General features: G+C 50.8%; 1 protein-coding gene across 2 annotated transcripts in view; it reads right to left on the bottom strand.

The window, feature by feature from the left end:
• SH2B3 (SH2B adaptor protein 3) overlaps positions 1-19,503 on the bottom strand; it is a 92,337-nt gene extending 72,834 nt beyond the window's left edge. Inside the window, exon 1 of one of the 2 annotated variants that reach the window (XM_029057566.1) lies at positions 19,262-19,503. The gene's annotated coding sequence lies outside the window, so the exon portion shown is untranslated. Of the gene's footprint in view, positions 1-10,877; positions 11,316-19,261 lie in introns of those variants that run through there. The other variant, XM_029057567.2, reaches the window with a different exon arrangement.
• Positions 19,504-23,932: the final 4,429 nt, after the last annotated feature.

Genomic DNA, 23,932 nt, shown 5'->3' with positions numbered 1-23,932 from the left:
GGTTCTAGCCCCAACTCAAGAGGCCTAAAACTAGATCCTTAAGGTCCTGCGTTTACAGATTGGCAAGAAAGAACACTTCAGCTGCGGCTGCATTGTCCGTTGTCCTAGCTAAACTGGTCTTTTCAGGTTGCTGTTGGGAGTTTTCGGTTCAGCCAGAAACATGTCATCCAGCCACACCAGAAACTGCTGCCCACCCAAGAAGGACAAATAGTGGATTAGTGGAGAGGTCTGTGGCGGCTGCTGGAGTCTGGATACCCCTGCCAGGTGCCATGGGCAGCAGCAGAGACACCTGGAGTTGTCCTCCAGCATGTTTGTGGCCCCAGCAGTTCTGTCAGGCAGCAAAGGAGGAACATCATCTTCTCCCACTATTTCTTCCCCATTCCCAATTCCTCTTTCCCTTTGGTCTCTTCCTGACAGCCTCCATCTTGATCCCATTGAATTTCTTCTCACTTCAACCTAATCAAAGTATGCTACGTGTGTTAATCTCCCCGGCCCCGCCAAAAGTAAGTTTCATTCTTGTCAGTTTAGGCTCAACTTCAGTAATCATAATAATAAAAAATTGTGGTACTTGTTGAGCGCTTACTACTTGTCAGGTATTGTATTAAGGGCTGTGGTAGATAGAGCAAATCGGGATGGACAGTTCCTAACCCACTTGGGGCTCACCATCTCAATCCCCAATTTACAGATGAGGTAATTGAGGCTCAACAATGTGAAGTGACTTGCACAAGGTTAAACAGCAGACAAGTGGTGGAGCTGGAATTAGAACCCAGGCCTATGCTCAATTCACTACTCCATGCTGCTTCTCAAGAAGGTAGCCATTCATCCAGTTTTGTCCCAGACAGTCTGGTTTCAATTGGCCTGCCCTCCAATTGAGATGGATATGGCACCGGATATCTTCATTTCTAGTATTTTAATGTTAAACACCCAGTCCCTCTCCACCTCTGTCACTTAATCCTGAAGCTCAGAAGCGGCACTGCTGTTTCTGGGCCCCGGGCAGGAAACACAGCGGCTCTGGAGCAAGTCAGCGGTCGCTTGGGTGACCTGGTCCAGGTTTTGCAGATTTCTGCAAGCAACTTTTCTGAGTACCTTTAGGCTGTCAATGTTACATAACTAACGTTTGCAACATAACATAGCTGTTGCTTCCATCAGAGGGTTTGTCTGACATCCCCAAGTGGCCACCCTGTCACAAAGCCGGGAGGAAGTGTGAGCTGCCAAGGTTTTTGCCCAGAAGTTTGGGCAGGCTGCAATGGGCAGTTTGGGTTGGCCCAAGTCCCGGGCACACATTGGTTTTGCCTTTTAGCAGAAGTGGCCACTAGGAGGCCCCCTAGCTCCTCAGAAGACTCCCATGCCAGAGGGTTGGGGTTCAGATCATGCCAGCAGCTCCACTCTGGTTTCACGAGGTGACCCTGGACAAGTCACTTCCCTTCTCAAGCCCTCAGTTTCCTCCTCAGTAATATACCTGAGGACACAAATATACCTAACCCTACCCCGGGGTCGCTGGTGAGAAAAAAACCCAGAAGAAATATGCAGAAGGGCACACTGCTCAAATGCTGGAATTCAGGCCCATGAAGGATTGGGAAATCCAGACAGTTTTCCCCAAAGCTGCTCTCTGCCTCTAATTACTGAGTGGTTAATCACCATGGGGAATTAACATAGAGCTGTAATTAATTACTTTGAAGGCTCTGAGGGCAAAGTGACTCTTGTGAAAGCAGTTCAGTTCCCTTCTTCGGGGCAGCAGCAAGGACTCAAAGTGAGTTTGGTGGTAGTGGGGCAGGGAAGAGGGCTAGGGTCCAGGTTCTGGTGCCTCTTCAGCTCAGAGAAATTCCAGCAGGCTGAGTTCAGGCACCTTGGGCAGATGAACCCTCGCCTGCTTAGGGTCCTTTCAAATTCCCTACCCCAGGGGCCCTGTGCAGGCATGCTCTGGAGGGCAGAAGAAACTTTAGGACGGGAATCAACCTGGAGAATTCTCAGAGTCCTGGGAGTGAGAGCAGGCTAATTCTGTGTCTGGAGAGAGCTAATGGCAAGTCTGCAAAGACCATCAAATCCACAAGAAAAGGGTAAAAAGCACACACAAATATGTTGGCATTCAGGACCCGAAAAACTGATTTAAACAACAGACCAGCAAAATCCAAACCAACATAACATGGGGAGAGTGAACATCAGTCCTGCCAAAGAGCATGTCAGTAACTGAAAGAAATTAGTGTGGGCCTCAAAGAAATCAGGCTATAAACAAACTTTTAATAAAAATGGAAAATCTGATCCATGAGCCCAAGCCACCTGCCTCCACAGATTTCTTGCAGCCAAGAGGGGGCCATCCTGTGATGGCATGGAAAAGACCAGAGAAATTGACTACCGAACCACAGGGCTGGAAAACTGTCAGTGGCTTGAGCCTGAGACACTCCAAGGCTGCGTTCCCTGAGTAAAGTGAAGTGAGAAGAGGGGCGATAGTCAAAATTATCCAGTTCCTGAATCATTGTTCGAAGGAGTAGGTGTGGAACCTTGAGTCTTCTAGTTGTAGATATTCACATCGGTCAACCTCGCTTTTCCTGACTAACATGAGCTAAAATATAGGGAACCACAAGTTGGATGGGTGTGTAGGTGTTTGTGGTTTTTCTTTCTGCATTTTTTTCCTTAAATTACTAGCCCACAATTTGGGAAACCAAATGTTCCAAGCTAGTGGTATAAGGTGCAGGAACCTGAAAGTGAGACTGGATAGTAACAGGAAGTAAAACCAACAGTCTGGCTTCCTGGCCTCAGTGGGGTGAAGCATGGAGGTGTTAACAAACAGCCCGGGAGAGAAAATATTTGTCAGACCTGGCCCTGGCAGGAAATGCCCCACCCTTCATCAGCTGAGCCCAGGAGACAGACGGAGGGGCAGAATGGCCACTGACTACATTCAGGAATTACAGGACACACCTTGGTAGACCCTTCACCCCACAGATATATTCTTAGTTAAATGGTTTTCCCTTGCAAATACTCTCTACTGTTTCAGAGTGCTTCTGGCAAGGGTGGGCTAGAGGAAAGCGCAAAGGCTTGGGGGTCAGAGTTCTCAGTTTCTAATCCCAGCTCTGCCACCCTCCTGCTGTTTGACCTTGGGCAAGTTGCTTAAACTCTCTGTGACTCAGTTTCCTTCTCTTAAAAGGGGTATAAGTTACCTGCTCTCCTTACCTCTTATGAGCCCTGGCGGGCCGGGGCTGTATCTGATATTAGCTTGCAAATATCTGTGCTCTTAGTACATAGGAAGCACTGAATTATTATTACAGTTCACTGTCACTCAGCAAATGATGACTGCAATAGCAATAAAAAGAAATAATAATTATTAAAAATATCAACAACAAATCCTTGCTTGGACCGTGTGGGAATGGCAAGTGTTTGTAGCCTGTTCATTTCCTGGTCGACACTAAAGTCGCTAGGGGAGCTGGTTGAAGTGTGGGGGCCTGGGGTGCTAGGAGGGGACGATCAGACAGTGAGATCCGGGGCACAGCTGGTGGGAAAATTTGGGTGCCCCAGCCACCAAGCCGGTGCTCTGAGGCTCCCTGCTCACATGTGGTGTCAGCCCCAGCACTGAGTGCTGAGGAAGAAATGCCACTGAACTGATTTTCTTTGAGATTCCCAGGCTCAGCTGCCTCCTGCCCTCTGGGAGGGTGAGGCTAAGCCGTCTGGGTTTCCAACCCACCACTAGCTTGGTGGCACTGAAGGGGAAAAGCAGGAAGGAGAAAGTAGCAAGAGGGGACAAAGAGCTGAAGAAGCTGCCAAGAGCCACTCTCCACTAGGTCTCAGCACAGGGAAAAGGAAAGGGGTGTTCACCCTCATTCATTCATTCAATCGCATTTACTACGTGCTTACTGTGTGTAGAGCACCGTACTAAGCGCTTGGAAACTACAATTCAGCATCAGAGACAATCCCTACCCAACTACAGGCTTGCAGTCTAGAAGGGGGGAGACAGACAACAAAACAAGTAGACAGGCATCAATAGCATCAATATAAATTTATAGATATAAACACATCATTAATAAAATAATAAATACATACTTATATACACAAGCGCCATGGGGCAGGAGTGGGGTAGAGCAGAGGGAGGGAGTCGGGGCGATGGGGAGGGGAGGAGGGGCAGAGTAAAAGGGGGACTCAGTCTGGGAAGGCCTCCTGGAGTAAGTAGTAATAATAATAATGTTGGTATTTGTTAAGCGCTTGCTATGTGCAGAGCACTGTTCTAAGCACTGGGGTAGACACAGGGGAATCAGGTTGTCCCACTTGGGGCTCACAGTCTTTATCCCCATTTTACAGATGAGGTAACTGAGGCACAGAGAAGTGAAGTGACTTGCCCACAGTCACACAGTTGACAAGTGGCAGATCCGGGATTCGAACCCATGACCTCTGACTCCAAAGCCCAGGCTCTTTCCACTGAAGTGAGCTTTCAGTAGGACTGTGTCCGACTTAAACCAACTTCTATCCATGTCACCACTCATAACAATGCCAGATACATAGTAAGGGCTTAATAAATACCATTAAAAAAAGGAACCTCACTTTTCAGGGCTTTGGAATGGGTGGTGACAGTGGAGTAGTTGAGATCTACCAGCCAGGTCTACTGTGTGACCTAGGGCAAGTCACATGACTTCTCTGGTTTCATTGATCTGTAAAATGAGGATTAAATACCTGTCCTCCCTCCCATTAGGCTACGAGACCTATGTGGGACAGGCCCAGTGTCCGCTCAGTACACGCTGGATCTACTCCAGGAGTTAATACCACGATTGGCCCGTAGTAAGACCTTAACATATACCATCATTATCATGACATTCATGCTCTTTTGGGAAGTAAACTGTTCTCTCCTCTCCATCTTCTGGAACCCACTGAAGAAAAAAACTCCCCTGAAAATTCTTGGAAAGTGACCTCCTGCCACTCTGCCCCCACACCACTTCACCCTCCTGCCATTCCACCCACCCACCACTCCTTCCTCCAACTGCTCTACCTTTCAACTATTCCATCCACCCACCACTACACCCTCCTGCCATTCTGTTCAATCATATTTACTGAATGCTTACTGTGCACAAGGCACTGTACTAGGTGCTTGGAAAGTCCAATTCCACCCATCCACCACTCCACCCACTCATCATTCCACCCACCCTCCATTCCACCCTCCTGTCCTTTTCCTCACCCACCCACCTCTCCTCCCTCCTGCTATTCCACCCATCCAGCACTCTACCCTCCTGCCATTCCACTCACCCATCACTCCGCCCTCTGACGGTTCCCTACTCCTGCCATTCAGTAGTATTCAATAGTATTTACTGAGCGCTTACTATGTGCAGAGCACTGTACTAAGTGCTTGGAATCTGTCCTTCCACCCTCCAAGGGCTCCACCCTCCTTTCATTCCGTTCATCCCCACTCCACCCGCCCTGCCATTCCACAAACTCCTCCCTCCAACCATTCCACTTTACAGCCATTCCATCCACCCCCAACTCTGCCCTCCTGCCATTCCCCCATCCACCATTCCACCCTATCCATCACTCCATCCTCCTGCCATTCCACCCACCACACCACCCTCCCACTGCTCCTTTCCCTGCCATTCCACCCACTACACCACCCTCCTATAGCTCCATCCTCCTACCATTCTATCCACCTCCACCCCTCCCCCCGAAAACCACCCCACAACTCTGCCATCTTGCCATAAACTCATTGTGGGCAGGGCAGCTGAGTGACAGCCCCCCTTTTCCCGGCTGAGACCTCACCAAAACATGCCCTCATGCTCCACTCCCCTCAGGTTCAGAGGAGAAACCTCATTGCAGGGGGTATGAAGAAGGATCCACCCACTTCCTTCTAGACTCTCTCCAAGGTGTTGATGTGCATTGATAATCCATATGGTTCAGTTCTGGTTCTTAGAAGTTGGATGTTCAAAAATGAAAATACCAGATAAGCAGGTGACCAGTGCCCATCGAGTACTGAACAAGGGATATTCTGAAAACCAGACTGCCTAAAGAATCAGCATGGCCTAGTGGAAAGAGCACAGGACTGGGATTTGGAGGACCTGGGTTCTAACCTTGGCTCTGCCACCTGCCTGCTGTATGAACTTGGGCAAGTCACAAGTTCTGTAGGCCTCAGGTCCCTCACTCATCTACAAACTGGGGATCAGTATCTGGCAGATACCAAGGACTTAGATACCATAATTATTAGTAGTAACAGTAGTAAAAAACTGAATAAATGGCCTCCCTACAGAAGAGGCTCAAATCACCTTGAAAACAGGGCAATTGGCTTGTTTTCTTGGCAGGTTCCATCCATACCGATCTGCGGAGGTCACATTGGGGTATAAGCCCCCCTCAGCTGAGTCCAAACACAAGCCAGAGTCAACAAGGCTCCTCCTTTTCCCTGGACTCTGTTTTTGCATCTCTCATTTACCTTTTTCAGCCCAACCACCCCATCAGCACAGATTTGATCATGGTCTAAATGTGTCACACTAATAGCCTCAAATAAAAGTTTGGGTTATGCATACCCATGACAGGTTTGAAAAATATGGCAGTATCAAGCACGCTTTGGACCCAATTTAAAAAAAAAATTAAAAAAGACCAAAAGCTGTCCAACTTCCTAATTTGGTAGGCCCAGCTCAAACTCCTTTCCAGCAGGATCTGTGTCACCCTTGCCTCTGTCCCAACACCAATACCTCATGGAAAGAGCATGGCCCTGGGAGTCAGAGGACCTGGGCTCTAATCCCGGCTCTGTCACTAACCTGCTGATGGTCCTTTGGCAAATCACTTAACTACTCTGGGCCTCAGTTTCCTCTTCAGTAAAATAGGGATTCAAAACCCATTTTCCTCCCCCCTAGACTGTGAATCCAATGTGGGACAGGGACTGTCTGATCTGATTGCCCTGTATCTACCCCAGCACTTAGCATATAATAAGTGCTTAACAAATACAATTACCATAATCATCACCTGTAGGACACTAGGACCCACAATCAGATCTCACCCCACCAGCAAGCTTCTCTGCACTGTTTCCCCAGGTCTCTTAGACTGCTGTCAATAAGGATATATGAGGTTCAGAATGGAAAGAAATACAAAGAAATACAAGCCTCCTGTACTGTGTGATCTTGTCACTTTGCTATCAGATGGAAAAAATCAGAGAAGTCCCACCCTCCTCCCCAACCCCCTGTGCAGACTCGCAATAAGTGCTCAATAAATGTTAACAGTCACAACGGGGAGCAAAACCTAAGGCAGTTCCAGCCCAGCAAGTCCACAAGGGGTCCTGGGCTAGTGGGCTGTAGAGGCCCTCTCCAGGGCTAAACAAAGTTCTAGAAGGTCCTGGGCTATGGAAGTCCAGGGCCATCACCACATCCTGGACTTGGGATAAAGGTGATAATAATAATAAATAATTATGGTATTTGTTAAGGACTTACAATGTGCCAGGCATTGTTCCAAACGCTGGGATGGATACAAGTAAAATAGAGTTGGACACAGTTCCTGTCCCACATGGGGCTCACAGTCTCAATCCCCATTTTACAGATGAAGTAACAGGTAGAGTGTAGTGAAGTGACTTGCTCAAGGTCACACAGCAGACAAGTGGCAGGTCCAAGATTAGAACCCATGACTCCCAGGCCCGTGCTCTATCCATATGCCATGCTGCTTCTAAATGGAGGAAGGGGGTTTTCCTCAGGAGCCACCCTGTTCCCGACACCCCCGGCTGCTTTTCTAGAACTCCCTAGCTCCCTTCTCCTCTCCATCCTAATGACTGGTTCCCCTATGCAGGGTGGCTCTGGTGTCACTATCTGTTCTGGCAGCCCACTAGGATTAATAACATTTGTTAAACACTTACTGTATCATAAGCATTGGGGTAGATACAAGAGAATATGTCACACACAGTCCCTGTCCCATACAGGACTCCCAGTCTAATGGGGAGGGAGGACAGGTATTGAATCTCAGTTTCACAGATGAGAAATGTAGGCAAAGCAGTGAACCCAGGTCTTCTGACTCCAAGGCTCATGCTCCTACCACTAGGCCATGCCGCTTCTCCCCAGCCTCTATCTATGGAAAGAGCTGGAGAATAGCCTCCAAGTTCAACAGGAAAGCACTTAAATACCATAAAAAGTCTGTCACTATGGAGGCTAACAATTGCATAACAGCAATAATCATTTAAGAAAGGGAACCAATGGCAAAACACTACACTAAGCACTTGGGAGAGTACACTACAGTTGAGTAGGCATACCTGACCCCTGTTCACAAGGCTTGTTATAGACTAGAGAGGGAGACAGACATTAAATAATAACATGGAATTTAAGCACCTATTATGTGCCAGGCACTGTGTAAGCACTGGGATAGTTATAAACTCATTAGGATGGACACACTCCAAGTACCATATGGGGTTTATAATCTTAATCCCCATTTTACAGAAGTAACTGAGGCACAGAGAGGTCACACAGGTCATAGTGCAGACAAGTGGCAGAGCCGGGGCCAGAACCCAGGTCCTCTGACTCCCAAGCCTATGTTCTATCCCCTAGGCCATCAAATGACAGGTGGATAGGTTCATTCTCAGTTTCCTTTGTGGGCTCTTCCTCTGCCTGCAACCCCCTAACTGTGAGGATCCCTCAAGGTTCAGTTCTGGGTCCCCTTCTATTCTCCATCTACACCTACTCCCTTGGAGAACTCATTCACTCCCATGGCTTCAACCACCACCTCTATGTGGACGATAGCCAAATCTCCATCTCCAGGCCTATCTCTTTCCCTCTCTGCAGTCTCGGGTTTCCTCCTGCCTTCAAGACATCTCTCAGGGCATTCTCTTGGATACCCTGCTGACACCTCAAGCTTAACGTGTCCCAAACAGAACTCTTTATCTTCCCACCCAAAGCCTGCCCTCCCCCTGACTTTCCCATCACTATAGACAGCACCACCATCCTTCCTGTCTCACAAACCCATAACCTTGGCATTCTCCTTGACTCCTCTCTCTAAATCAACCCACATATTCAATCCATCACTAAATCCTGTCAGTCCCACCTTCATAACATTGCTGAAACATGCTCTTTCCTCTCCAACCAAATTGCTACCACAATAATACAGTCACCTATCCTATCCCATCTGAATTACTCTATCAGCCTCCTTTCTCTCCCCACTCCAGTCCATACTTCACTCTGTTACCTGGATCATTTTTTTTCCTACAGAAACATTCAGGACATGTCTTCCCCACTCTGCAAAAACTCCAGTGATTGTCCATCCATCTCCAGAAATGATAACACCTCACCAGTGGCTTCAAAGCACTTAATTACCTTGCCCCCCTCCTACGTCACCACACTACTCTCCTACTACAACCCAGCCTGCACACTTCACTCCTCTGGTGCTAACCTTCTCACTATGCCTCGCCTGTCTCGCCACTGACCCCCAGCCCACGTCCTGCTTCTGGCCTGAACGCCCTTCCTCCTCAAATCCCACAGACACTTACTCTCCCCCTTTCAAAGTCTTATTGAAGGCACATCTCCCCCAAGAGCCCTTCCCTGAGTAAGCACCCCCCGCCTCCATCTCCCACTCCTTTCTGCCCTGACTTGCTCCCTTTGTTCTTCCCCCCTCACAACCCCACAGCACTTATATACATTCCTGTAATTTATTTATATTAATGTCTGACTCCCCCAGCCAGACTGTAAGCTCACTGTGGGCAGGGAATGTGTCTATTATATTGTACTCTCCCAAGCGCTTAGTACAGTGCTCTGTACACAGTAAGCACTCAATAAATATGATTGAATGAATACATAAATGCTGAGGGGGTGGGATGAAAGTCAAAGTGCTTAAGGGGGTACAGACTCAAGTGCCTAGGTGACTGATGGGAGGCTTAATATATAATAATGCTTGAAATGGATTTTAAAAGGTAAAAACAAAAAAAAACTTCCAATGAAAGTGAAAACAACCTAGTTCTTTATTCCATTGTTGTTGTTTTTCCAGGACTCTTCCTGTGGATTGTCCTAGACAGAATTCTCTGGGGAAACCCCATCTGAGGTACCCTATCAGCCTACCTCCTTCTCTGCCTTTCCTTTGCCCCATCCTGGCCTCAATTTCCCGCAGCCTTGCTGGGCAGGTGAAATCAATCCTTGCACTGAACAGCTGAACCGCTCTGGAAGCGGGGACAATTACTTTGTTGTGCAGAAAGATCATATCTCCCTTAAGAGGAGTTTAAAAGAGAGAGGGCAATTATGCTCTCCGTTCAACTAGGAGCACCAGCACTGAGATCAAATCACAGATCAAGTCTGCTGTGAACACCCCCTCCTAAAACCCTCTGCCCAATAGACAGAAAAGGTGAAGGTACCATCACAAGCTTGGATTCAACCCCCATCCTCTGCAGCTCAAGTTTGACTCAGCCCAGGTTCTGTTGGTTCTTCCCCCACCCCTACTTCACAGCCACCTCCAACTCTCCCTGCCATCACCCTACTGTCCCAGACACTCCTACCTCTCCTACCACCCAGCCACCTTAAACGCATATCTGGCCCAGTAGTTTTCTCTATTACTCAGAAAAAAAAAGTGAGGCCAAAAATCGGAGAGGGGGTGGGCTCTGTGGTGGCCCTCCTTCCCCCTAGGGGCCTTTCTAGAAACACACAATTTCCTCCCAGCCCAGAGCCTAGGGTTCTGTGAAATGGAGCCCTGGGTAACCCCATCAAACTTCCTGTCACAGCTTTGGAGATTAAGCCTCAGTTTTCTGGCCCCAAGGGATCTCCGTGGGAGCAGGCTAAGGAAGCTCAAAATTCAGCTGGTTTCCCAGGCCAAGGAAGCCAGTCTCCATTCCTCTCCTCATGCAAACTTGAGACCCAAAAGGAGCTATTAATCACTCCTTTCCGCCAGCTCACGGATCTCTGCTACTCAGTCCTGCTCCCACCCACTTCCCAGAAGTTGGAGCTCCTGACTGGAATGCTCACCTGGTTTTTGCCAGCTCCCAAGGGAGCAGGTAGTCAACTCCAGCCCAATTTGGGGGCCCAGCTCCCTCTTTTCAATCCCCAGGGTCCTGTTAGAGGAACTGCCCACGCAGGCTCCTCTACTTCCCTTAGCCCCTGTCTTTCAGTTCAGCCTCCCTCTCCACTTGATTGAGGGGGTGGAACTCCCTGCTCTCCCACCTGGATCTCTTGGGTAATTAGGAAGAGGTGGCATTCCCCTCTTAATTACACACTGCAGGTTCACTCCTAGCAAGAGGGGGGGGGGAAACAGGCAGGAGGGAAACCATGGGAAGTGAGGAGGCTAATTCTCTTTTTGAAGGGACCAGTTTTCTAGAAGAGTACAATTAAATGAGCCGCTATAGAAGGGTTGGTAAGGATGAGTCATCTCAGTACCACCTCTTCAGGGTGGGGAAGGGGATCTGTTGTAACCTGGATGCCCCAAACACCCATATCAGGAACACTCTCCTTTCCTCTCCTCTTCTTCTAGATAAAGAGAAGATCTGGGGTTTTGGGAAAGACATAACAAGAGGCCAGGTCCAGCTTCCGGCATAAACAATCTACAATCCTGGCCCATCAATCATTTGCATTTATTGAGCACTTACTGTGCACAGAGCACTGTGCTAAGTGCTTGGGACAAAGAACAAAGTAAAAGCAGTGCAACATCCTGTCAGACGGTGAAATCTGTGGGTGAGAGCTGGGGCACACCTGGAGAGAGGCAGTGGTGAGATTAAGGACTGGGTGGGAGGAACACCTTCTCAGAGTCCATAACTGACTGGTGCTCTGTGTTAGCCACACAGAGATGAAGAGAAAGGGCTAGTGGTGTAATAGCCCAGGATCGGGTCCTGAAAGATTCCTCTTCCCTTCTCCAGCCCAGTCCTGCCTCAGGCAGGAAGAGGGGACAGGCCTTTCCCTGGGAGTTGATTTGGCCAGAGTGAAACCTGCAGCAAGTGGGTCGCCCGCTGCCAGGGATCTTTCTCAGTCCACCACTACTTGCTTTTCTCAAATGTTCAGTTCTCCAGTGTGAGTTTTGATGAGCTCAGTTTCCTGCTTTACCTTTTGCTTGTATAGAACATTTATCAGGCCTGCACATTCTGCAAGAACAGGAAATGTCCTCCCCTTTCCTCCCACCACACATATACACAGACAACACATCCATGACTTCAGGGATGGAGGGAGTGCTTGCTCCTCCCTCTTTTCTGCTAGCCAGTCAGTGAGGGGACCTGGTGAGAAGGGGCTGGGTCTCAAGCATCTGGCTCTGACACCCTCAGGGACCTTTCCCAGATGAGTTGAGAGTGTCCATGCACATCTCTACTTACCCATCAGCCTGGTGCTCAGTACTGGAATCAGTACTGGATTCCCTGGCTCTGCATCCAGACTGGCAACCATCTTTTCCCAGCCAGTGGACATTCTCTTTGGGTCTCAGCAGCTCCCAGAGGTTTAGGACTCCAGAAAGAAGTGGCCGGGGATCCCTGCTAAGAGCCAGGACCACTTGGGGCAATGCTGGCCAGGAGGCTTGAGACCAGTGGCTCTCTTGAGGGTGTTTTAGGGAGACTTTCTGCATTAGGAGCCCTTCTGCAAGGCCCAGGGCCATTTTCCTGCCTTGGATCCTGCCCTTCCTTCCTCTACTTCGGCCTGCAACGTATGCTAATTGGGAGCGTGTGAAGATGGTGCCCACAGCTTCTCCTCCCACCCCCAGCCGAGGGGGCCTCCCTGCTAAGCCCTTCTATCGGGGCTGCCAGCCTGCAGATGAGTCAGCAACCTTGGGTCCTGCCCTCTCTTCCTCCCACAGACAGCGCAAGGGGGGCTCCTTCAGGCCATGGGAAGGCCAGCCCTGCTCAGAGATCTGAAGACTGAGCCAGCAAGGGGACTTAGCCCCAAGCAGAGCTATAGAATCTGAGTCCGCAACTGAAGGGAACTGAGGGAAGCCCTGGGAGTCAAAATAAACTGAGCCAAGCTGAAGAGAGACGAAGGTTATCCCTCACTTCACCTGGTATCTTGCCCAGTTTGAGGCATCCTGAATCCCGGGGTTGGCCTGCCACGGCAAAACTGCACGCCACATGCCCCTGTTGGGAAATCCTGACATCTCTGCGGTGCCTCCCACCCTCCCCATTGGACCCAACAATATCATTCCCGAGACAAAGAGACCTCCAATCCAGATCTCTCAGTGGACCACAGGTCAGAGGCCTGGCTTTCCAGCTGGCCATGCAGACAGGAGGTCTCCCGTAGTAGGGTTTTCTTTCACCACGGCCATTCAATCTCACTGATCAAAACTCTGCCCCTCCTCCCCTCTAGCCCCAGCAGAAGCTAAGAGACTGGGGCTGGGGTTTAGGGGGGGTTGGGAGGACCAGCACGAGGCTGGGAAGCTGGACTCCAAGGTTTCATTTGTTTCTGATTAATAGCAGGACCTCAACTGAGTCATTTCCCCTCCCAGGACCTCTCAGTTTTCTTGACTGAACCAGCTCATGGAAAGGGAAGGATTTTCCAGGAAAGAAATGAGTGGACAGACCCTTTGTAGATTAATCTACCCTGAGGACTGCTTTCAGAGGGACCCTCAGTGACCCACATGAGATTGTCTGGCTGCTTTTCCACTGCATGCGTTCTTGTTAACACCTCTTCAATTAATAAATCAATCAAGGGAATTTCCTGAGCATTTACTGTGTGCAGAGAACTGTACTAAGCATTTGAGAGAGTAGTAGTAATAATAATAATAATGGTATTTATTAAGCATTTACAATGTGCCAAGCACTGTCCTTAACACTGGGGTAGATATGAGATAATCAGGTTCTCCCATGTGAGGCTCACAGTTTTAAAGTCTGTTTTCCAGATGAGGTAACTGAGGTCCAGAGAAGTTAAGTGGCTTGCCCAAAGTCACACAGCAGACAAGTGGCAGAGTCGGGATTTGAACCCACATCCTCTGACTCTCAAGCCCGTGCTCCTGCCAAATACAACAGAGTTGGTATACGTCCCCTGACTACAATGAACTTTTCAGTTTTACTCCTTATCATACAAGGAACATTTCTACTAGCTCTGTACTCTCCCAAGTGCTTAGTACAGTGCTCTGCACGTAGAAAGCCCTCAGTAAATATGACTGATTGATTGATTGCTCTGCTGGCCCTCCCTAAAGTCCACCTCCTCTTCACCATTTACTGGCTATCTTGGGATTCCTGGTACCTAGCCCTACTCTTCTCCAGTTGCTGTAGGATCTTGGACCAAACATTTAACCTCTCTCAGCCTCAGCTTTCCTCACCTGGAAAATGGGGACAAGTGTTCTTGCCCTTCAGTGCTTCCCAGAGATGGTCTGAGTTACCCCAGGAAAATGTTAATAAATGATTAAAAAAAACACACAAAACCCTGAGAGGACAGATGAGACCAGGAAAATATAAAGTCCAGTAACAAGAACCCTACTTCTTGGGTCAAAGTTGGAACTCTCCACCCTATGAAAAAAAGACACTCTGACTTCAGCTACAAGTCAGCATGGTTCAGTGGAAAGAGCACGGGCTTGGGAGTCAGAGGTGTGGGTTCTCATCCCAACTCTGCCACTTGTCTGCTGTGTGACCTTGGGCAAGTCGCTTAACTTCTCTGGTCCTCAGTTACCTCATCTGTAAAATGGGGATTAAGACTGTGAGCTCCAAGTGGGACAACCTGATTACCTTGTAGCTACCCCAGCAATTAGAACAGTGCTTGGCACATAGTAAGCACTTAACAAATACCATTATTATTATTACAACAGATTTTTCATGATTTGAAATAAATTATTCACATTCCTCTCACCCTATCATTGAAGGGAGAATAACCATCCCCTAAATTTGGGATGGGACCATCCTAGACCAACTGAGAAATCTGGGGTCCTAATAAAATTTTAAAAAGGAAACGAAAAAACCACTTCAGGCTACAAAACTCTTCCCTGACTTCAGAGTGTGCCGACTGCATGACCTCCTAGATCACAGGTCAGCTTTCGAGACAGACATAATTTGGAGTGTATAAACCACCTTCTGACTATTTTCTGATGGAACATGAAAGCATGAAGTGACTTGTCCAAAGTCAACTGAAAGTCAGTGACAGCTGGCATGGAAGACTGGCTAGCCCAGCTGCCAGACCCGCACACTCTTCTTGCCACCACACCTTCTCTCCCTCTTCCTGTGCCTGCCAAGGGTTCTGTGTAGCTTTTTAACATCAGCATCCAGAGCAAATGGTTGTTGGCACTACATACCCTGGGTTCGACAGCTCGCCCAGTATTCGCCAACTCCCAGACTGCCCTCTGCTAGGGTACTTGGTCACACAACCCTTTGGACTTGCCCAGTCTGGGTCAAGAACAGAGTGGCATTGCCCTTGCTTTCCCAAATGGAAATAAGCATAAGCTCTACTGTAAATAGGACAGGGAAATGAACTGGCCAGCTGTGGAAAGAGCTAGTGGAAATGATTTCTCTTCAGGTCCTTAACAATTTTCTCTACCAGATTCCCACTTCGGGGTGCTGGGTAATGGTGTAGAGCCCGGCACAGGGCAAGCACATGAGGCCAGGTAACAAAGCTGACGTTGCAGCAATGCCATCTGGAAAGCATGGACCCCTGGATTCCAACTTGGATGTATCTATTCAGTCAATCTTCACTGTTTCCTTTTTTTTTTAAATGTTAAGCACTTACTATGTGCCAGGCACTGTTCTAAGTGCTAGAACAGGTACAAGCTCATCAGGTTGGATTTCAAAAAAAAAAAGAAAGTTAGAGTTGCAGGGAAAAGTGGGACCCCAGATCCCAAAGAGATCCTTGTGGGCAGAAGGTTGTCATGTTGACCAACTCTATTATAGTCTGCCAAGTGGACCAAGTCTCTCTGTTATCTGCACCTAGTAAAAGCACTCAATAAATACCAGTGATTGATTGACCCACTAGGACAAAGCAAAGGTACCTCCTTGGGGGAGAAGGGGGCTAGGCAAGACCCTGGAGTGTACTTCTCCATAAAGAGGACTTGCAACACATTTCTTTCCAGAATGCTTTGTAATCTAAAGTTCTGGATTGCATTTTTCATTGCTCCTCCTCTTCCTCTTTCCTATCTGACCTTGAGCCAGGGTTTCACAGTAGTTCTAGGCTTCTGCTCCCCTCCTCACAAGTAGCATTTACCTTCAGCTCTTTTTCTCCCCCCACCTTAAACCATCCATTTTCTCCCCTCAATCACTCCATTCCCTTATCAACCTCAAGTCCTGGTCTCGGGGATATCAGAATTTCAAGGGTCACCTGATCTCACTTGAGGAAACCCTGCTCTTCAGTGTCTTTCTTCAACCAGATTTTCTTTGTGGCTCCAGTAGAGAGGGGGCAAAACCACAAAATCTTTGTTCTGAGGGTCCCCGCCTTGGAAGAAAGGACAGAGAGCGGTACGACCCCCCCCCCACCTTTAAGTTCAGGCATCTAACTCGTGCTGCCCTTAGGGTCCAGTGCCAGACTCTGCAATGACAACCACATCTTTGTAACAGTTTTTGGTTTTAAGAAAAAAAAAATTTTTTTAAAGCAGTTCCACTTTTTCTCACCCATGCACTTTTCACATGTGTCAGCAGTGACTCCAGACCCTCCTAGGTATGCTTCATTCAAGTCGGGCACGCCACCACCTAAACACAGATTCAGCCACGCTGGACACCTACCTTGCCAACGTGCGTTCTCTCTATCGTGCCTCCTGGCACTGAGAGAGCTGCTGCCTAGATGCGTCTCTTTCTTTCCGCTAGATCCCAACAAAACTGAGGACCGAGTCTTCATCTGATACTATGTTCAGATTAGTCCGGGTGCTGGGTCGTCACTTGGCCAATGGGAAATTAATACCCAATACCATCACCGTACCTGAAGTTATGAGGTTGGTCCCAGATGCCATAAACACAGCCTGGAGAATATCTGCTGAGCGATAGATACGGTGTTGAGGGATTTCTTCTCTTTGAATGGAAGGGAAAACAGCTTTGCTTTCTTTCCCACCTACTCTGGGAGAAGATGCATGAACTAACTCCTTCAGGCTACATCTACTTTTTTGAAACAGATCTGAATTTGTATCCGTAAACCCTGTGGCATGGAGGGTTCCAAGCCTGAGAGAATGCTTCATCCTAGACTTCAAAAAGCCAAGTCCCACTCTTTCGATCCCAATCCCGTTTTTTCACACCCTCCCTGATGCATAGATCAGATTCTGGACATCCTCTTTTACTAGCAAAAACGGGACCCTCCCCCTCCCCAAACACACACACAAACACACACACACACACAAATAAATTTAGTCTTGGAAGTCTTTTGGCCCAGCGAGAGTTCTGCTGCCATTATCTGTCCCAAGCTTGCTCAAAGTGCTGATTGGAAAATAAATACATAAATACCTACAATGGGTTTCATTCATCTCCTCTCCCCAGCCCAGGGTTCATTTCGCATCCTGTTCTGGATGCCCACAAAACCAGCAACCGGCTCAGGCCGTGGACCTGCAGCTGCGTGCTGCAGCCTTGGTGACCTCAATCAATCAATCAATGGGATTGATTGAGTGCTTACTGGCCAGAGAGCACCCAACTAAGCGCTTGGGAACGGACAGTAAAATAGTCGATGGACACGATCCCTGCCCACACAGAGTTTACAGACTGCAGAGGTGGACAAGGAATCTCCTCAACTACTGCATCCTGGCTGGGGGTGTTGGGAGGCAGGAGGGGAAGGGAGGGAAACAGAGGTTGGGGAAGAGAAACGGAGAAATGTGAAAATCGGAAAATGAGTCCTGCCTCTGCTGCACTACCTGTGAGTTCCTCAACAGGTTTGAGGGGAGGCCCCTACCCACAGAAAGCAGTCTCTCCGCCTAAACAATACCCACCCTCTAATGCGGTGATTGGCAATAATAATAATAATACTAATAGTGATATTTGTTAAGTGCTTACTATGTGTCAGGCACTATACTAAGCACAGGGGTAGATACAAACTAATCGGGTTGGATCCAGTCCTTGTCCTACATGGGACTCACAATCTTGGTCCCCGCTTTAGAGATGAAGTAACTGAGGCACAGTGATGTGAAACGGCTTGCCTAAAGCCACACGGCAGAGACGTGGTGGAGCCGGAATTAGAACCCAGGTCCTTCTGACTCCCAGGCTCATGCTCTATCCACTAGGCCATGCTGCTTCACTAAACCAGAGCCTCAAGGTCTCCAGAGCAATAAACAAGCACCCTCCCTCACCCTTTCCCTTCCTAGCTGGGGGCATCGAGGCAATCGGTCAATCGATCGCATTAGAGCGAGCGCTCACCGTGTGCAGATCACTGTACTTAGCGCCTGGCAGAGTACGGTAAAACAGAGTTAGCAGCCAGATTCCCCTTAGTTGGGGACACCGAGGCGATCAGTCGATCGATCGTATTTATTGAGCGCTCACTGTGTGCAGAGCACTGTATTCAGAGCCCGGCAGGGTACACTATAACAGAGTCGGTGGACAGATTCCCTGCCCTGAGGGATGCCAGGGAGAGGGATCCAGAAGAGAACCCAGGCGTTTCGGCTCCCGCGTTAACCGTTTCCCATCGAGAGGGGAGCAGGGCAGGGGTCCCAGGGTCTCCTGGGTCCACCTCTGTCCCCGGGTCCCCCGGGACCCCCCAGCCCCCGGACCCAGGCCGGGAAGGAGGAGGGAAGGGAGGGAAGCCGCGTCGCCGCGCCGCCTGCCCCTCTCGGTGCCCCGGGAGGGAGGAAGGACCCGAGGCGCCCCCCAGGGTGAGAGACCCTCGTGGGGGGGCTCCCATGCCCCCCACCCCCGCTCCGAAGGGGGTCCCAGGCACCGGAGCCGAAGCCGCGGGGCGCAGGGCGGCCGCCGCCGGCAGCTACTTTCACTTTCTAGTAAAAGCTCCGGCGACCCCTGTCCCTCGGGACCCCTCCCCCCGGGGCCAGGCCTTTCCCACGGGTGGGGGCCGCGGGGAGCGGCCGCCCCTCAACCCCAGCCGGCTCCAGGCCGGTCCTGCCGCCCGCCCCCACCCCCGGGGGTGGCGGTGGGGGTGGGGGCGTCCGGGTCCCCCCGGGCACACGCGTCCTGGGGCCCAGCACGTGGAGCCTGGGAAACCCGGGGGAGGGGAGGGCAGGGCAGGGCAGGGCAGGGCAAGGCCGGGGGGCAGGGCAGGGCAAGGCCGGGGGGCAGGGCAGGGCAGGGCAGGGCAGGGCAGGGCAGGGCAGGGCAGGGCAGGGCAGGGCAGGGGAGCCTCCCCCACGCCGCCCGGAGGCTGGGGCTCCCCTGCGGTCACAGGCGACCGGCGGGAGGGGCGGGGGACACCGGGGCCCCCAGGGGGGACCCTGCCCCCCACCCCGGGAGGATGCCCCGGCACGGGGGGGGGCCGGGGAGGCCCAGGGGAGCCGGGCTGCCCGAGGGGCGAGGGGACCCGGGAGGAGGCGGGGGGAGATTTACCTGTAAAAGGGAAAGCCATCAGGGTCTCGCTGTGCCATGGTGGCGTTGACCTCCTTGCCCTCCCCCACCACCCGAAATCCAAAAATTAAAGGCCGGTGTCCCCCGCGCACATACACATGGGCAAACACAGGCACACACCCACTCACGCTGGCAAGCACGCAAACGCACACAAACTCACACACACACATAGACGTGGACTCACACCACACTCACTCCCCTCTCACACACAGACACATTTTCTCTCTCTCTCTTTCACACACACACACACACTCTCTCTCTCTCTCTCTCTCTCTCTCACACACACACACACACACACACAGGGCTCAGGAAGGAAACCCGGACTCGGAAAATGGCCAAAGTCTCATCATTTCCGCTGACAGCGCTTGACAGTTGAAGAAGATGCGCCCCCGGCCGAGAAAACTTTCCCAGCCAGGCGGGGCCGGGCGCGGGGCGACCCTGGAGGGCGGAGGAAGGGAGCTGGAGGAGGACGGGGAGGAGGAGGAGGAGGAGGAGGAGGAGGAGGGAGAGGAGCTGGAGGAGGGTGAGGAGCTGGAGGAGGAAGGGGGAGGAAGAGGAGGAGAAGAAAGAGGAAAAGGCGGCGGAGGTGGCGGGTCCCGAGCCCATGCCTCCCGCGGTTATGTAAAGAGGAACATTGCTAGAAGGAGGAGGGAGGATGGGCCGAGGGGAGGGGCGGGCTGGGGGCGGGAGGGGGTGTGTACGAGACGCCCTGTCCTCAAGTGGCTCCCCCTCCCCTCCCCCGCAAGGGCAGAAGACGCGGGCCCGGCCTGGGCCTCGGGGCGGGCGGAGGGGCGGCCGGACCGACCCTCGGCTTGCGGGGGGCACCGGCCGCCACGGGGGCAGGGGGCAGGGGGCAGGGGACCGGGGACTGGGGGGAGACGGTGGGGGTGGGGGGGGGATGATGGGAGGGATGGTGGGGTGATGGTGGGGGTGATGGTGGGGTGATGGTGGGATAATGGTGGTGGTGATGGGGTGATGGTGGGGTGAGGGGGTGATGGTGGGGTGATGGTGGGCGGGGGGAGGCTGTTGGCTCTGCCCCCCGCAGCAGTGCTGCCCTCCCCGGAAGAGGAGCGGGGACCTGCTGCAGGCGCCCCTTCCCCACCCCATACACACACACACACACACACACACACACACACACACAGAGCCCCCCGCCCGCTCCCGGCCCCGGCGGGAGGCAGCGGGCAGACGGGGCAGGGGTGGGCAGGGGTGGGCAGGGGGCTTGTCTGCCCGCGTCCCCGCCGGGAGAGGTCCCGGGAAGGCGGCTGCCCCTGGCCCGCGGAGGGAGAGGGACCGGCGGAGACCAGCCCGGGGGGACGGGGACCCCCGGGGGAGGGAGAGAGGGGACCCCCAGGGGTGGGGGGCTCAGGGGAGCCATTGGGGGGAAGGGGGCTGAAGGGAGGACGAAGGGGGATGGGGCTGAGGGGAGCCCATGGGGGACCGGGGGCTAAGGGCAGCCCCAGGGGGAGGGGCGGGGGGTCCCACCCAGGATCTGAGGTCGAGGGGGGCCGTGATGCAGCCCCGCTCCCAGAGAGGGGGGGCCCCGCCGGTCCCGCCCCCCCCCCCCCCCCAACAGAGCCCCCCCCCCGCCTCCTCCTCCTCCTCCTCCGAGCCTCGCGGCCCCTTTCGTTTTCGCTTTTCAGCGTTCGAGGCGGAGGAGGAGGAAGAGGAGGGGAGTGAAACGTGTCCTGGCGGGGAGGAAGGGAGGCGGGGGCCCCAGGGGTTTACCCAGGGTGATCCCCCTCTAACTCCCACCCGCAGCTGGGACCGACCCCCTGCTCACACGGCGTTAGCCCCTGGCTTCCTCTACCCTCCCTCCCCCCAGTCATTTTTACATTTTTCTATTCTTTTGGACATATTTTGATCATGCATACTGAAGGAGCATGGTCTAGGGGAAAGAGCCCCCGGCCTGCGAGTCGGAGGACGGAGGTTCTAATCCTGCCTCGGCCACTTGCCGACCGCGTCACCTTGGGCAACTCATTGAACTTCTCTGGGCTTCAGTTTCCTTAACTGTAAAATGAGGGTTCGATACCCCTTCTCCCTTCTATTTAGGCCGTGAACTTCATCAGTCAATCAGTCAAACGTATTTATTGAGCCCTTACTGTGCGCAGAGCACTGTACTAAGTACTTGGGAGAGTACAATATAAGAGTGATATATATTATATATAGTATATAATATATATAATATGAGTCCCCTTTAAATAATAATGTTGGGTATTTGTTAAGCGCTCACTATGTGCCAAGCACTGTTCTAAGTGCTGGGGTACACACAAGGTAATCAGATTGTCCCACGGAGGGCTCACAGTCTTCACCCCCATTTTACAGATGAGGTAACTGAGGCACAGAGAAGTGAAGTGACTTGCCCAAGGTCACAGAACTGACAAGCGTCAGAGCCGGGATTAGAACCCATGACCTCTGACTCCCAAGCCTGGGCTCTTCCCACCCAGCCACGCTGCTTAGACTGTGAGCCCGTTGTTATGCAGGGATTTTCTCTATCTGTTGCCGAATTGCACATTCCAAGCGCTTAGTACAGTGGTCTGCACTCAGTAAGCTCTCAATAAATACAATTGAATGAATGAAGAGTTGATAGAGACGTTCCCTGCCCACAGTGAATTTATGGTCTAGAGGGGCATACAGACATATACACTGTTTTGCTCTGCTGTCTCCCCAGATTAGACTGTGAGCCTGTCTTTGGGCAGGGATTGTCTCTATCTGTTGCCAAATTGCACATTCCAAGTACTTAGTACAGTGTTCTGCACATAGTAAGCACGCAATAAATACTATTGAATGAATAACTAAATTATTGTACATAACTGCTGTGGGGCTGACGGAGAGGTGAATAAAGGTTGCAAATCCAAGTGGATGCAGAAGGAAGTGGGAGAAGGGGAAATGAGAGTTTAGTTGGGTAAGGCATCTTGGAGATGTGCTTGTTGGGACGGGGCTGTGTTTCACGGCATTAACATGTACTTACCCAGAATTTAGAACAGTGCTTGACATAGTAAATGTTTAACAAATACCTTAATTGTTATTATATATTCCAAATCAAGAAATGCAAACACTTCAGTTGTTTGGAGACAGGACTCAAAATCAATCAACTAATTAATCCCTGGTTTTCATTTTGTTCTTATTATGTGTAAAGCACTGAACTAAGAGCCAGGGAGAGTACAATAAATCCCTGTAGGCATGATCCTTGCCCTCAGGGAGTTTACAAGCTAGTGGGGAGACAGGCATTGACAGGTAGCAACAGAGTATGTGGAGATACACATACATGCTGTTGGGGGTGGGGAAGTATAGAAGTGTTTAGGGGGTGCAGGCATAGGTGATGGAGATGGGAGGGAGAATGGGGTGGGGAGATGAGAAGATAGCCAAGAAAGACCTCCTGGAACAGATATCATTTAGTAGGGCTTTGATAATATGGGGAGCATGGTGGTCTGACATGAAGAGGGAGGGAGTTTACAACTACTCTTTGATAAGTAGCCCAAGTGCTTAATAAAATAGATTCTTAATTCAAGTTTGGCAGGCCCTGCCTACACCAACTTATTTCCCCTTTGCTCCCCTAAAAGCCTAGGGGCTGGGGAGCTGGGTGGGGGTGGGGAGGAATCAACAGCTCTCCCTAAAGGATTAAAGGCCTACAGTGATGGCCATAGCCAGAGACTACAATCTCTGAGTAGCCAAAGCTGTAACAACAATAGTTAGAAAAGCAGGTGAAGTGGCTTAATATATTAATGTGGCAAGAATGTTGGTTTACAATCTCCAGTGCCAGGATAGGAGAGTGATCAACTGTTATCTCTCCTGTCTCTTCCACCAGGAGTGGCCAAATGACCAGGAGGACAAGCACAAGGAGGCTTTGAGAGGAAGAGCTTTCTCCTTTAAAGCCTCTCTGGACTGGGTTTCATCAGTGGCCTCTCCTACCACCCTACTACAAGCCCTATCAGGTTAATTAGTGGTCAGTTATAGCACTGAGGAATACTAGAGCTCCTTTTGCTGACCCCTCAATGAAACATCCACTAATACTAATAATAATGTTGGTATTTGTTAAGCCCTTACTATGTGCAGAGCACTGTACTAAGTAATCAGGTTGTCCCACGTGAGGCTCACAGTCTTAATCTCCATTTTACAGATGAGGGAACTGAGGCACAGAGAAGTAAAGTGACTTGCCCACTGTCACAGAGCTGACAAGTGGCAGAGCCAGAATTTGAACCCATGACCTCTGACTCCCAAGCCCAGGCTCTTTCCACTGAGCCACGCTGCTTCTCCGCTGTGGCTACTTAATACATTACATAGGGTAAATGTAAGAAATGCGACATAATGGCATCACAGACACCCAGTGAACAGGTTATTTGCAGAATGTCTGTCTCCCTTTCAAGACTGTAAGCTCATGGGCAAGTAACATGTCTGCCAACTCTGTCACATTTTACTCTCCTGAGAGATTAGCACAGTGTTCTGCACATAATACATGTGCTTCAATAAATATCATTGTTGAGGATGATGATGATGATGAACCAAACTGCTACCACACTGATCCAAGCTCTTATCCTATCCCGCCTCGACTACTGCACCAGACTCTGCTGTCCTCCCTGTCTCTTGTCTCCCCACTCCAGTCCATACTTCATTCATTCAATTGTATTAATTGAGCATTTACTGTGTGCAGAC

The sequence above is a fragment of the Ornithorhynchus anatinus genome, chromosome 2 (genome assembly GCF_004115215.2).
Source record: "Ornithorhynchus anatinus isolate Pmale09 chromosome 2, mOrnAna1.pri.v4, whole genome shotgun sequence".
NCBI lineage: Eukaryota > Metazoa > Chordata > Mammalia > Monotremata > Ornithorhynchidae > Ornithorhynchus > Ornithorhynchus anatinus.
Note: the sequence above shows the minus strand (reverse complement) of the source record. Positions and strands in the feature narration are given on the sequence as shown.